Source organism: Crocuta crocuta, unplaced genomic scaffold (assembly GCF_008692635.1).
Source record: "Crocuta crocuta isolate KB4526 unplaced genomic scaffold, BGI_CrCroc_1.0 scaffold173, whole genome shotgun sequence".
NCBI lineage: Eukaryota > Metazoa > Chordata > Mammalia > Carnivora > Hyaenidae > Crocuta > Crocuta crocuta.
The window spans coordinates 60364-75971 of record NW_027529453.1 but is presented as its reverse complement, the minus strand read 5'-3'; the positions used below and the strand labels follow the sequence as shown (position 1 = coordinate 75971).

Genomic DNA, 15608 nt, shown 5'->3' with positions numbered 1-15608 from the left:
GGCTTTCTAACTATGATTTCAAACTCAAGTAATTATGTTGTGCTTTCCATGATTCCTTCTGGCTTTCTAACTATGATTTCAAACTCAAGTAATTATGTTGTGCTTTCCATGATTCCTTCTGGCTTTCTAACTATGATTTCAAACTCAAGTAATTATGTTGTGTTTTCCATGATTCCAAGTATAATTTTAGTTGTAAAATGTCTCCTTATTAAATATNAAACAGTAAAAAAAAAAAAAAAAAAACAAAAAAAAAAAAAAAAAAAAAAAAGATGAATTATTGCTTCCAGCAACTAAGTAATACCCATATCTCATTGTGTACATTTTTGGAGAATAGAAATTCTGTAAAAGTGAGGTCTGAATTTTTCATCCATGTGTGATGAATCCTAGAATGACTGGAACAGTGGACACACACATAATTTTACTTATAGCTGTTGGTTAGCAATAAAAACTTTAAATGCTTGGTTCCTGGATGTAGACAGAGGAAATGCAAGTTATTTCTTCTGCAAGGAAGCCTAAGAATAACAAAAGTAGCTATTTTATAAAATAGGATCCTAAGTAACAAATTGAATGGCTATATTTAAAATGCCATTTTCAGAGTGTGTTATTATTGTTTATATTTTTAGATTTATTCATTAAATTATAAAAGACTGTTTTCAGTAAAGAACATAACACTGGAGAATGAAAGAAAGGGACACAAAATAATCTATACTATATTACCTTTTGGCTTTGGTTTTGCTTACCTTTCTTACACATTTTTTTCTACTTTGGCACCCTCATTTCTTTACTTTCTATTCCTTTTATGTGTTTGCATTATTAAAAACATATAAATTGTATGAGGCACAGATATGAATGAGGTCTCAGTAACTTCTATTTACGTCCAATTGTGACACAAGATATTTTCTGTGATCTTCCTGCATTTTATTCTGTTGATATTGCTGTGATTATGTGTGGGTATAATCAAGCATCACAGTTTAAGACTACACTCCATTTGCGGCCATTCCACTTGGAGAGGATAACGGGATTTATCCACAATTAATCAGTGAATCAAAGTCTTGAGAATGGATAAGGAGTCTAATCACAGGTATGTTTGACTGAACGTGCTTGAGAGGTAAAGGGAAATCAGTGTCCTATTCAAGGCGTAAGGAACACTTCTGTTCCAAACTTGAGTATATATATTGTAAGTAAATGATCAGTCTAATCATTTTAAGTTAGCTGTGATGTAAACAATCCCAACACAAATTATTTATCAACAAGTATAGGTGAGACAACATATTGAATGCTTTAGTAATAGCATTAGCAGTACACAGGTCAACTTTCATCCAAGTTCAGTTAAATGTTATTTGCTGGACCACTTCACTGTTGAAACAATGCTCATATGTTCAACAGCAGACTTGGTGAAAAAGTCCTATGTTAGACAGCATGTATGCCTATCTATAGGAGCAATCTTATTTGAAACAGAAGTCTAGATAAAGATTATCATTTAATTTCAAATGATTTTCCTATGTTTATTTCCTACTCCTAGACTTTCTATTAGCCCTAGCACCAACACAAAATTTCCCTAGGCCATACATTTATGGATCATATTGTGGGGAGGTTCAAGGCAGCCTTAATAATTAATAGGTAATTGTTGAAGTTGAGGCTTAGGTTGTCACATGTAAAATGAGCCCATAGTGACTTGTTAAATCCTAAAACTATCAGGAAAATAAAAAGTAGCCCCAATTATGTGTAAAAGTTGATACTTAAGAAGTTTCATATGACAGTTTTCAAATAAATGGCATATTGTTAATGTAAGACAAGCAGGCTTAGAGCTTTATTAATCAATTCAAGTTTCATAACACGAACCAGAAAATGTAAAGGGATTTAACTCCATGCTGCGTTTGATTTAAAATATATTTTCAAATTATCAAAATCCATATAATGTATTTATATCCAAATGATATAAATACATTAGAATAAAGCAAACCTATTTATCCCACTTAGGTTATATACATTAGTTCATTGTTACTAGGGAAAAAATGTAATGTGTTTAACTCGTACAAGTTAAATAGACGTGAGGGATTTGAAATTATATTCCAAACCTGGTTTTGATTCTAAAGGCTTTTCATTTTTCTGAAATAACAAACTACGTTTTCCTTATATACACACATACACATATATGCATATTCATAAGCATGTATACTATATATGTATGTGTGTATGTTTTAAATGCAAGCCAGGACTTTGGCATATACAAAAAAAAGAGGTAAGGTTTGAATGATCTCAAGAAAATATAGAACAATGATGGGAATGAACTGTTTTTAACTTTCGAACCAAACTAGAATTCATAGGAGATAAAATAATGATAATAGGAATTTTTAATTAAAATAACCACTTAAAATCATACGAGTACTAAGAGGAAAAAATACATAGTAAAATGATATGAATCCGTAACTTATCTTAGATTCAGTTTATTTTGGAATGTCACTGAAACTCAAATATAATATGATTTTCCAGGCTGTGACTTGCTGTGAATACACACACATGCACACACATGCACACACACACACACACAATGAATGAATGAACACTGGAGCTGATTAAACAGGATGAACAGACTACAACATTCAAAAGACATAATCAGAATACAACTCTCTTCTCCCCACCCCGAGAACCCACTTTACTCAGGTAAGCTATTCTGTAGAATTCATCCTTTCCTTCCCCTTGGATGAAATCTAGGGCACGGCACGAGGAATATTCTGATCACTTTTAGATAATTAAGACTTCTGCTTAATCTAGTCAAGAGAAATTGTACTTTAGTTCAGTCTATTTTTGTAATTAATATATCCCAAAATGTGTAAAAAAACAAACAAAAACAAACAAACAGAAAGTTTCAACCTTTCCTTCCTGCATCCAATATCCCTCACCGCCTGCAAAGACAGAAAGAGGATTAAATTTGGGGCGCCTGGGTGGCTTAGTCGGTTAAGCGTCCGACTTTCGCTTAGGTCACGATCTCGCAGTTCGTGGGTTCGAGCCCCGCGTCGGGCTCTGTGCTGACTGCCAGCTCAGAGCCTGGAGCCTGTTTCAGTCTGTGACTCCCTCTCTCTCTGACCCTCCCCTGCTCACGCTGTCTCTCTCTCTCTCTCTCCTAGAAATAAATAAAACATTTAAAAAAAAAAACTTAAAAAAAAAAAGAAAGAGGATTAAATTTGAAGGAGAGATGAATGAAGGGCAGGTAAGCTCTACTTTGGCACCATTCTGGTGACTTAGCTTCAATACCCCGTGGGCATGAATGCTCTTTGAATCTTGGCTTTTTTTTTCAGGTGATGCCGTGTCACGTCTTTAGGGCTCCCTCGTCCATTCTAAAATCACTCGGGTACCTTATATAAAGTTTCCTCTACATAGACAAACGTGTTCTGTCACGGACAATTGGTGGGCTACCTACATGGCATCTGTAAGGTGCTTAGCACTCCAGGGTGTACTTCTAGCTTCTTTCCCCTGACATCACCTAGCCTTCCTCCAGTGATCCAGGGTATCTCTCTCTAAGGTTCCCTGGAAAATCCTTAGCCATCCTCCATTCTAAGAAATGCTGGACAAGCAGGCAGTCCCCACTCAAGCCATTTCTATCCCTTCTGCCAATGGGACCGTTGCCAGTCATAAGCGCTCAGCCTGTGGAACGCCTGATGGCATCTGTGGTGCCCCTGAACTTCAGCAGATACGTGCCAGTTCTCCGAACAGTCACATCAAAGCCACTCTCCCTGCAATTGTGGGTCTACAGTGAACTGAAGCACTTCCAAAAATTCTCTCTGAATCTCCAACTCTGTGCCTACTTCAACTTTGAATCTTTTATAACTTCCAGAGGGTAAAGTGCCAAGTTTCAAAAACAGTACTTAACAATACTTTTGCTAGCACTGCCTGGGTAGTCTTATTTGAAAAAATGGGGATAACTGATCTACATTATCTGTAACCAAAAATGAGATTGAAAAGCCCCCACTTCAACACTTGTTTTGCTCCTTTGTAGTTTAACTGGATGTAGCTGGGGCAGAGTATTTATCAGCGAATATAAAAATGAAAAATAGAAAGTTTCCTTCTTATATATAAAAGTTCTTACCTAGAAGGAACCCAGAAAGAATCAAATGTTGCAGATGGTGTGTAGGTAAGCAAAAACAGAAACAAACCTTTGGGTTTTATGAATACAGCCACATTCATGCAATGGGTCGATTTATGTCTTCACATTATATATTTTTCAAAATCGTGTACTCAAATCATGACCATCTACAACATACCCCTAAGAGGTATATATATGAAATTTTAAAGACTCCTTCAAGTGTTAATCATCGAATATGAGGATTTAATAATGTAACTTTTTAGGTCTAACCATATTAAAATATAAATAATCAATGAGTTGAAATAGCCAATTTTCTTTTCTTAGAACGATCACTGAGATAGATGTTCTTATTAAGGAGAAAATAAGTGTGTTCCCTATCACTAATGCTAACCACAGACTTACATACAAGACATTCCTTGCTTACATCAGCATGTACTTTCCAAAATGTACTCTTTCATACTGCAAAGGAATGCTCATTCCGTTATTACTGAACGTGATAACTATGAGAAAGAATCCTATGTCCTTCTTCCAGAAGGCCCTAATTCCAAAGGTTTCCCTACGTATTTTAGGTGTTGCTTTTCTATCCATAGACTACTCTTCTGTATTCAACTTGTCCCAAATACCTTCATTACACAATTCACTATAGTTAATTATTTGGGCAGGTTACTCTAGTATGATTTGGCAACTTTTATCACTGGAGACATACTGATGGGAAGATCTAAAGAATGATTATAAAGAATAACTTTTCACTCATTCAGTAACAACACCAAGACCTATTAAATACATTACAGATGAATATATATATTAACAAGCTTCATACATGGCTAATGTCATCTCATTTTAAAAATCCTGAATTGGCATATAAGATTCTGATGTATTTAATGAGGGGAGATATAGACACAGGAAGGAAACTTTTTATTTGTGTATTAAAACATAGATATTGGGTGAAACCATATGTATAGGCACCAGTTCTAAAATTATGAGCTAGTACTTGTGTATCAGTGATCTTTTGATAAATTACTTTTCTATTTGGTTTCCTTATTCATCAGAAGGTTCTTTTGAGATAACTCCTTATGATTGGCTAGCAAATGAAAATTACTGCCAGCTTGTCAATTTCCTTTGTATTTCCCAACTTTTGAAGAGAAATTAAACCAACAAAATTAAACAGAACAAGAATGTATCTGAGAAACAAGTTTGCCACTGGTTATAACATATCTAAAATAAAGCCATTTCATTTAAAACAGTTATATCAGAGGATATGGACTTAAACATTAGAAAGTGGAAAAGAAGTTATAGAAGTAACAGAAAATTAAATAGAAAGGAAAAATTAGTTCCTTATAGTCATCCTGTGAGTTTCCTTAATATACCATACATTTTTAACATTAATCAATGCATAAAAATTATGTCAATGAGTTCAATTTTCCCTCTCTTTCCCTCACTTTCCCCCAAAAGAAATAAAACAGGCACATTCTAATCCAGATAATCAAAATAAGATTCAGTTTCTTTATATTTTAATGTTTATTTATTATTGAGAGATAGAGAGAGACAGAGTATGAGCAAGGAAGGGGCAGAGGGAGGGGGAGACACTGAAGCAGCTCCAGGCTCTGAGCTGTCAGCACAGAGCCCGATGTGGGGCTCAAACTCACAAACCTTGAGATCGTGGCCTGAGCCAAAGTCAGACACTTTACTGACTGAGCCACCCAGATGCCCCAAAATTCATCTTGTTAAAGGTCATTCAAAATCAGTTAAGTTATGGAGATGTATAGATCAAAATGTCATTATCTGTTGAATTACTGTGATACAGTCAAGTAATTTAAATAACACAGAACAGTAACAAGAGGGCTTAATCCTAAATCCCTGAATTCTTACACTGATTTTAACCTCTTTTTGACTGGATGGATCCAAATACTTTAGAATGAGGTGGCACTGAGATATATTTAAAATTATAGAAACATTTTTCCCATTGAAGTTTCCAAATCATTTTTTTTACAAAGGTAAAAGAAAATAGGCAAAGAATATACATTCCTTATACTTTCTTCAAACTATTTATTTTGATCAATAATATGACATAGGAATTTGGGCTCTCTTTTCCTGCTAGGTAGCAGCAACCAACACAATGCACAAATGCCTCATGATGATCATTTTTTTAAATAGACTGTACTAAGTACAATTGTGTTAACTGTCACAAGAATTTTGCTTACCTCAAAGTCTTCATATAACAAAAAAGGAAAAAAAGGAAACAAAAAGCACAAAACAAAAAGGAAAAAAATTTTAGAAAGATAAAGACCCAAAGTTTACCATTGATTTTACACACACACACACACACACACACACACAATGCCCTCAGTACGTTAATTGTTTTACTTATTTTTTAAAAGTTCAGATGTTATGGGGCAGACCTTTTACTATTCGTGTCTTATACTAAAATCCAATATAATGCTTGATAAGAAACAAATAGCACTGACAGAATGAACAAAAGTATTCAATAATCCTGGAGAATTCTGCACCCCTTTCACATTCAAGTAAAGGGAATTGGAAACTCCTTGTTTTAAATGCAGTATGAACACGCCTCTTTAGAAAGCACACCACAGCATTTCTTTCATTTCTCACCCCATTAACTCCCTTGACAAAGTGCATGCAGATCTTTGGAGGGTTCAAAGTTTTTGAAAGTTTCAGATATGCTGAACTGTGAGAGTGGGAGTGTCATATCAATTCCACTTGGCTAACAAGTATTTTTGAAAAATCATATTTTCCTTAAGTGTCTGCAGACTCCTTACATAAAAACTTACCAAGTGTGTCTAACCAACTCTACTTTTGACTTTGAAATGCAAGATGTCTAATCAGAAATAATTTTGAAAATGAGGTGATTCATTGCATTCAAATGAGTCAACTTGGAAACTGTAATTAACTTTTCACTCAACATTGTTACCCTCATTAGCAGAGGAAAACACTAGAATGGCTCAACAGAAAGAACACATTTGATATTAGTTATCTGATATTATCTGATATTATCAGTATTTGATATAATGTACCTACTTCTAATAAACAATAGGCAATATAAAATATAAATTACTTCTGCAAAATTAAAAATATTGGCAATGCCAGATGAGAGAACAATCAATGCTAAGTGAGGACACTAACACATTCCTTTCAGTTCACTGATATGAACAGGGGGTTGTTTTATTTTATTGACAGCTATTCTTCCCTTGTTTTTTAAATCTCAGTGATTTCATGTATCTATTTCTTAAGTGTCTAAAAATTGCCTGATTGTAAACAATAAAAATAAAATACTAACACATTGAAATCAGAATGAACCAAACACTTCCCTCTTTAATTACAGAAAATGTTTAGAGGTATTTAACAATTATCATTTCTATGACATCACTCAAAAATTATAATAACCTCTTTAAAAGCTCACTGAAATCTGCTAATAATCATTTTACAAGTAGACCTTGTATTTTAGCTTTTTAAGGCCAAGGGACCTTCCAAGTGAGTGGCCACATAATATATAGCATGTGCTTGCCATATATCAGGTATTAGATTTATACTTGATATTTCCACATGAATAAGCATGTAAAAGCTAAAAATGACCATGGACAAAAGACAAACGGCAAACTATTTTTCTTCTAAAGTCTTCTCATTCAAATTATTCTTTTGACAAGAATGACCAGTTCCTCAGGTTAAAATTATTCATTCTTCCTCACCCTTCAAATCAATTTTTTAGTATATTTTACAAACTGTAACTTGAGATATTTTCCCTACTTTCCTTTTATTTCCTCTTTCTAGTACTACTATAATCTTGGACTTGAACTATTGCAATAATGTCTTAACTTGGCATCTTGCCTCCATCATTTTTGCCCCTATATTCTAGCCAACTGAATAATTCTTTAAAACACAAATTGCATGATATAATTTCCCTGTCTCAAATTCACCAATAACTTCCATCTTATTTCAAATAAAATTGAGTCCTGACCTGACTGACAGAGACAGATTTACTATCTCTTTGGACCGACTGCTTACCACTGTAGACTTACATATGATCATTTTGAAAGAAGGTATCATTCTTGGTATTGCTATTGAAGTTTTCTTTAATCCATGAATATCTAGTATTTAAAATTATTGCATTACCTAAAATAAGGAAGCTATTTAACATTTTGAATATGAGATATAATTATAGAAGTAAAATATGAAACAAAGTTAAAAATAGAAAATGTCACTTTTTGGAAATCCTTAAATACATAGTCAATATAAGCAAAAACGAATTCCCCTGTTATTTCACTAAAACTTGCCGTCCATGGTGGTTGTGGGGAAGAGAAATCTCAATTTACCTTTATTTTAGTCATTAGAAATTAAGAAGCCACATTAAATTTTTAGCTCAATTTGCATTTTAAGATGAAACAGGATTTGTGTATTAAAAGAATAGTATTTTTTATATATTGTAGTAAAATATTACTTAAGTTTCCTTGATATATTCTGTGCTTATTTTAAAATTATCTTTGAGGGGTTCCTGGGTCATTCAGTCTGCTAAGTGCCTGACCCTTGGTTTCAGCTCAAGTCATGAGCTCACAGTGGCTCATGGAGCCCCATGGCTGCTATCAGCATAAAGCCTGCTTGAGAGTCCCTCTCCCCCCAACCTTTTTGCCCCTCCTCAGCTTGCACTCTCTCTTTCATTCTCAAAATAAATAAGTAAAGTTTTAAAAATAATAAGGTAACTTTTCTTTGAAATTCTGCCAATATAAATGAGACCCCTACAAAAAAATTATAAACAGAAAAGTCTTAAAAGACTCTAAGTGGGGAAAGACACTTGGCATATGCAGAGATTTACAATAGTTAAATGAAGAAAAAGAGGCATAGAAAAGAAGGACGTTTTGAGAGGTAAACAAGGGTACAGATGTGGAGACCTGTGTAGAGTTTGTTTAAAATATAATGGAATATCTGATTAGGGTTTAATATCCAACATATGTAATTTATCAAATCAACACCGAAGAAACTCAACAATCCTACTAAAAACATGGGCATAGGATCTGAATAGACGTTTTTCCAAAGACAACATACAAACACAACACACACATGAAAAGATGCTCAACATCACTAATCATCAGGGAAATAGAATCAAAACCACAATGAAATGACCTATCACCTCACACCAATCAAAATGGGTAGCATAAAAAAGATAAGACATAAAAGTGTCGGTGAAGATGTGGAAAAGAATGAACCCTCATGCACTATTGGTGGGATTGTAAAGCACTGTGAAAAACAGTATGAAGATTTCTCAAAAAAATTAAAAACAGGGGCGCCTGGGTGGCTTAGTCGGTTAAGCATCCGACTTTCGCTTAGGTCATGATCTCGCGGTTCGTGTGTTCGAGCCCCGCGTCTGGCTCTGTGCTGACTGCCAGCTCAGAGCCTGACGCCTGTTTCAGAGTCTGTGACTCCCTCTCTCTCTGACCCTCCCCTGTTCACACTGTCTCTCTCTCTCTCTCTCTCTCTCTCTCTCTCTCTCCTAGAAATAAATAAAAAACATTAAAACAAATGCTATATTTTCCAATAATGCCACTGCTTGATAATTACCCAAAGAAAACAAAGACACTAACTTGACAAGATATTTGCAACCCTATGTTTATTGCACCATTGTTTATATTAGACAAGATACAGATGCAACCCAAGTGTCCATCCATAGATGAATGGATAAAGAAAGAGTATATAAATAATAGAAAAATGTAGTAAAATAATTAGAAACAAATGAGTTTTTAATATTTGCCAATGCTTTATATAATTAATATGTAATTATAGGTATAAATATGTAATTAAGCTTTTAAAAGTTTACTTATTCATTTTGAGAAAGAGCGAGAGACAGTACGAGCAAGGGAGGTGCAGAGAGAGAAGGAGAGGGAGAGAATGCAAGCAGGCTCTGCACTGACAGCGTGGAGGCTGATGCCGGGCTAGAACTCACAAACCATGAGATCATGACCTGGGCCAAAGGAGGCTTAAAAAACTGAGCCACCCAGTTTCCCCATAAATATGTAATTGATTTTTAATAATGGTTGTATTTAACACTCACCTTGAAAAATTTCTGGAAGTTTAATAACCAGCTCTCCTAAGCTGGTATTAACCAATTCCTGCACATCACTGGTAACATATCTAAGACTGCAAGTGAGGTTTTTTTCAAGTCCTGTGAATCTCTTCATGTATTTAACACACACTCTATTGGTTAGCCTTGTATCATCTACTCAGTTGTGCTGTTCAAGAGTACAAGTCATGTTTTACTGTGTTACATGCATTCTAAAACAGCACAGACCTGAACATGTTAACAGTTACCCCGATAAAATTATCTATTTATTAGTACATCTATGACCTCTTCCTTCTAGCTCTAAAAGTTTTTGAGTGGAAAGAACATATCTGTAGANGACAGCGTGGAGGCTGATGCCGGGCTAGAACTCACAAACCATGAGATCATGACCTGGGCCAAAGGAGGCTTAAAAAACTGAGCCACCCAGTTTCCCCATAAATATGTAATTGATTTTTAATAATGGTTGTATTTAACACTCACCTTGAAAAATTTCTGGAAGTTTAATAACCAGCTCTCCTAAGCTGGTATTAACCAATTCCTGCACATCACTGGTAACATATCTAAGACTGCAAGTGAGGTTTTTTTCAAGTCCTGTGAATCTCTTCATGTATTTAACACACACTCTATTGGTTAGCCTTGTATCATCTACTCAGTTGTGCTGTTCAAGAGTACAAGTCATGTTTTACTGTGTTACATGCATTCTAAAACAGCACAGACCTGAACATGTTAACAGTTACCCCGATAAAATTATCTATTTATTAGTACATCTATGACCTCTTCCTTCTAGCTCTAAAAGTTTTTGAGTGGAAAGAATCCACTCAGACTTTGAAACCTATGAAGGTTAAGTTCCTTTGAGTTATATTCATGATATGAAAGAAATTAGCACATGCAACTTCAAATCTGACATAATTTATGCAAAATCCTGACATATTTTCCCCAACTTAAGATATATGTCACCCAAGAGTACAGGATCTCTGTGTGGTTGACTACTGTTGGAGCTTCAAGGTAAAAAAGATGAGTGTGGTAATCATAGCAAAGTAGATCAGGAGGGTGCACAAGAGTTTTGAATGAGCTTGCAAGTTCAACCTGGTTGTACTGAACCAAATTATTTATGGATTTTCTTTTTCTTTTATTTTCATTTTTTAAGTGTTTTCAATGCTGTGATTTGTTCCTAAAGTAACAGAAAACCATAGTCAATTTATCTCATGAGAATTCTAAGCTTTTCCCCTGACCTGAAAGCTATCAGAGACCTCAGACATCGTCGTAGATCCTGCAACTTTGGGTATGAGTAGAATTTTCTTTTTTGCTTTTATTTAATATTTTTTAATGTTTATTTATTTTTGACAAGAGAGACAGAGTGTGAGTGGGAGAGGGGCAGAGAGTGAAGGAGACACAGAATCTGAAGCAGGCTCCAGGCTCTGAGCCGTCAGCACAGAGTCTGATGCAGGGCTTGACCTCACAGACCGCAAGATCGTGACCTGAACCAAGGTAGGACGCTCAACCTACTGAGCCACCCAGGCGCCCCTAGGCATTAGTAGAATTCATACAAACAAAGCCAAGGCATTTTACTTTGCCAAACAAGTGCCCCTATAATTGCCAGAGGTTAACTCAAAATGTTTCATGTCTGTATTAGTTTCCTAGGGTTGTCATGGGGGGTGGGGGGGAAGGCCACAATCTAGTGGCTGAAAACAACACAAATTTATCGCCTACAGTTCTAGAGATTAGGAATGTGAAAAGACATTAAGACCATGCTCTTTTTTAAATCTTTAGAAGAGAATCCTTCCCTGCCTCTTTTTAGCTTCTGGTGGTTTGCTGACGACTCTTGGAGTTAGCCAGCTTGCAAATGTATTACTCCAATTTCTGCCTCTTCTGTCACACAGCTGTCTTTTCCTAGTATATCTCTTTCTTCTTCTCCTATTATAAAGACACCCATCATGTTGGATGGGGACCCATCCTAATGACTTTATCTTATCTTGATTACAAAAGCAAACCCTATTCCCGAAATGGCCACATTCACAGCTACTGAAAAATATTCAATATATTCTTTTTTTGCAAATGTAATTCACCCTATAACAACACCTTACTAGTTTTGTCTTTAGAGGAGGAATAAATACTCCTTTGAAAGCATCACAGATTTTAGCTGATAGGCCAACTACTGCGGATTTAATTATTATACAATTGCTGTTACATAATTAGTAGGTCTATGTTTTAAAACACAGTAACATCACAAAGTTGATAATTTCTTATTCAAATTTAATGTATAATGTATCTTTTTAGATATTTTATTTTTTTTTAATATTTTTTAATGTTTTATTTCTTTTTGAGAGAGAGAGAGACAGCGTGAGTAGGGGAGGGTCAGAGAGAGAGGGAGACACAGAATCTGAAGACAGGCTCCAGGCTCTGAGCTGTCAACACAGAGCCCGACGCAGGGCTCAGACCCATGAACCATGAGATCCTGACCTGAAACAATGTCGGAGGCTTAACCAACTGAGCCACCCAGGCGCCCCTCTTTTTAGATATTTTAATGTTGCATGTTTACAATTCTATTTCAATAACACTCATTTTACACACTCAAATTAAAATTCTATTTAGCATGAAGCTCAAAAGTGTTTCCATTTAATTGATCCTTTTAATTTATTTCCATTATAGTTAATCATACTTCCTGTTTGCCTAAAATTAAGAAATAGTCTAAATGGCAGAAAACATTATTCTTAAAAATCCTATTAAAACCTGCTCCCCTTCATGCCCCTTCAGTAAGTATATCCATTTAATAGCATTATAAAATGTTGGTGTGACTGCAATGATATCATTAACTTTATTGCTATAATCATGGTAGGAGACTAAACTGTACCCTCAGCAACAGATTTAGTACCCAGCTGATTCAGGAGTCTCTCAGAATTTTCACAGCATAACATGTGTTCTTTTGTAATTTAAATATTAATTATCTACCATTCATATTTTAGGTTTCATTCTTAAAAAGACATTTCATCCTACTAGGTCATAAAACAAATTTTCTTATTTACCCACCCTTTGTTTGGTTTGTTGGATGTATATAATAAAATTTGTATTATAAAATTTAAAATGAATTCTCAGCCATTGAACATTGTATTCTTACTTTAATGCCAAAATTTGGATTGCATTATAATACATCTTATATAATCTTATACAAACAATGGAAAATTAATATACCCCAACATTAAAATATTGTCTGTCTATACTTTCTTTAATCAAATAATAAATAAAAAGCTCAATGATACATTATCCAAACAACTCAATTACTGTGTGAGCTAACAGTAGCTTAAAGGAAGTATAAAGACTAAGGATGTCTCAGTTGAGTCAGTTCATACTTTTCAAATGAATGAATGAGATACATGTGACTGTGCTAATAATAGAAACATAGGAAATTACTTTGCTGTAAAACTACAGCATGTGGAGAAGAAAATCATATTCCTGGGGAGTACATTAGAAAAATAATATAAGCTAATGAATTAAAGAATGAAATAATTGATATACAAAATGAAGCAAAGACATCATTGTGAATTAAAAATAGATGACTTCCCAAATAAAAAAATAAAAGAAAGAAAGAAAGTTAGAGTAAGCAAGAACAGACAAAAGTAGAAGGTAAAAGCACTTGTAAATATTGCTGAGAACAATCTGAGGGCTGCTGGAGGTGGGGGGGAGGGAAGGGGGGTGAAGGAAGGCAAGGAGGAGGGCACTTGTTGGGATGAGCAATGGGTGTTGTATGGAAACCAACTTGACAATAAACTATTTAAGAAAAAAATAAAGGACTAAAATTTTAGAAAAGACATCAGAAAACTTAGCAAACTGTGTTTCTTTTGAAAGGCCAAATATGAATTTAAAAAATTGTGCTATATTATTTTATTTAACTTTGAGTCACATTAATTCAATTTTCTAAATGTAACTCAAAAATATTCATAATTTAAGCAAGGTAAATTAAGACTAAGATGGAACTTTTTTTTTAATGTTTAGTTATTTTGAGAGATAGGAGCGGGGAGAGAGAGAGAGAAGAAGAGCGACAGATTCCCAAGCAGGCTCCATCCCATGACAGTGAGATCATGACCTGAGCCAAAATCAAGAATCAGATGCTTAACCTATTGAGCCACTCAGACACCCCAAGACTAAGATGCAAATTTAAGTTTCCACTTATGGGAGAAATATTTAAGAAGCTTCATGTTGAGTAATAATGAGGGCATATGAAATGAGAAGTTTCATAATCTTTGGTGATAATGTAAATTGATATAACATTTTTAGAGAGCAGTTGGTAATATTATAATACACTTTATTTTGACTCAGTGATCATAAAACGTGGGTATAGGATAATCAGTTTGCTATTATTAGTAAAAGCAAAGTGTATTCAAGTAAGGACAACCAGTTAAACAAACTATGGGTCATCCATAGGTTAGGAAACAAAAAACAAAACAAAACAATACAAACTTGTCAGTCTACAAAAGAATGAGGTAGATCTCCTAAGGGTCAAATATACATATATAGAGAGAAAGATTTGTGAATACAAAATGAACAATGTGTGTATTATTATTGCCTTTGTGAAAATAATTTTTTAGTTCAATATTAATGGCACATATGAACTTTTGGAAAGGTACAAGTGGAGGATGATGAGAAATTTCATATTTTCTTTATTCTGCCTCTACTTATATGCTTATTATTTATTTACTTATTTCAAATGTGGTTATCATCTCCTGATAATCTTGGTCTTTTTGGCTTTTTTCATTATATTTTTGTTTTTTATCATTATATTTTTCTGTTTTTATACAAATTTATGAAACATTATATAAACATATTGATAGTACAAGAAATAGTGATGAAAGGGTATTCAATAAATACTACTAAAATTTTTTAACAGTTGGGAAAAAGTCAACTCAAAACCTAACCTCATTGCAAAAATGACTTCATACAATACATCTATTCATTCCAGACAGACCAGAGTGTCATTGAAAACAAACTAAAATGTGTCATAAGACTATCTGACACTGAAAGAATGATAGCTTATGACTCAGAGATCTAACAGAAATAACAGATACAACCCCAAAAATCTTTGCATTATGGAACAAAATATTTGTTAAGGAAGGATATTATAGGGGAATCCCCCACCAAAAAAATCTGACAGGGGCACCTGAGTGGCTCAGTTGTGTAAGCACCCTATTCTTGGCTTCAGCTCAGGTCATGATCTTATGGTTAGTAAGATGGACTCCCGCATCGGGCTCTGTGCTGACACAATGGAGCCTGCTTGAGATTCTCTCTCACTCCCTCTCTATCTTCCCCTTCCCTGCTTGCACATGTTCTCTCAGATAAAGGGTTAATATCCAGAATATATAAGGAACTCATCAAACTACACGCCCGAAACACAAACAACCCAGTGAAGAAATGGGCAGAAGATATGAACAGACACTTCTCCAAAGAGGACATCCAGATGGCCAA

General features: G+C 34.5%; 1 protein-coding gene across 4 annotated transcripts in view; it reads right to left on the bottom strand.

Moving 5' to 3' along the window:
• The window catches only part of CDH12 (cadherin 12), a 684089-nt gene that overhangs the window by 608988 nt on the left and 59493 nt on the right, over positions 1-15608 (bottom strand). The window lies entirely within an intron of this gene.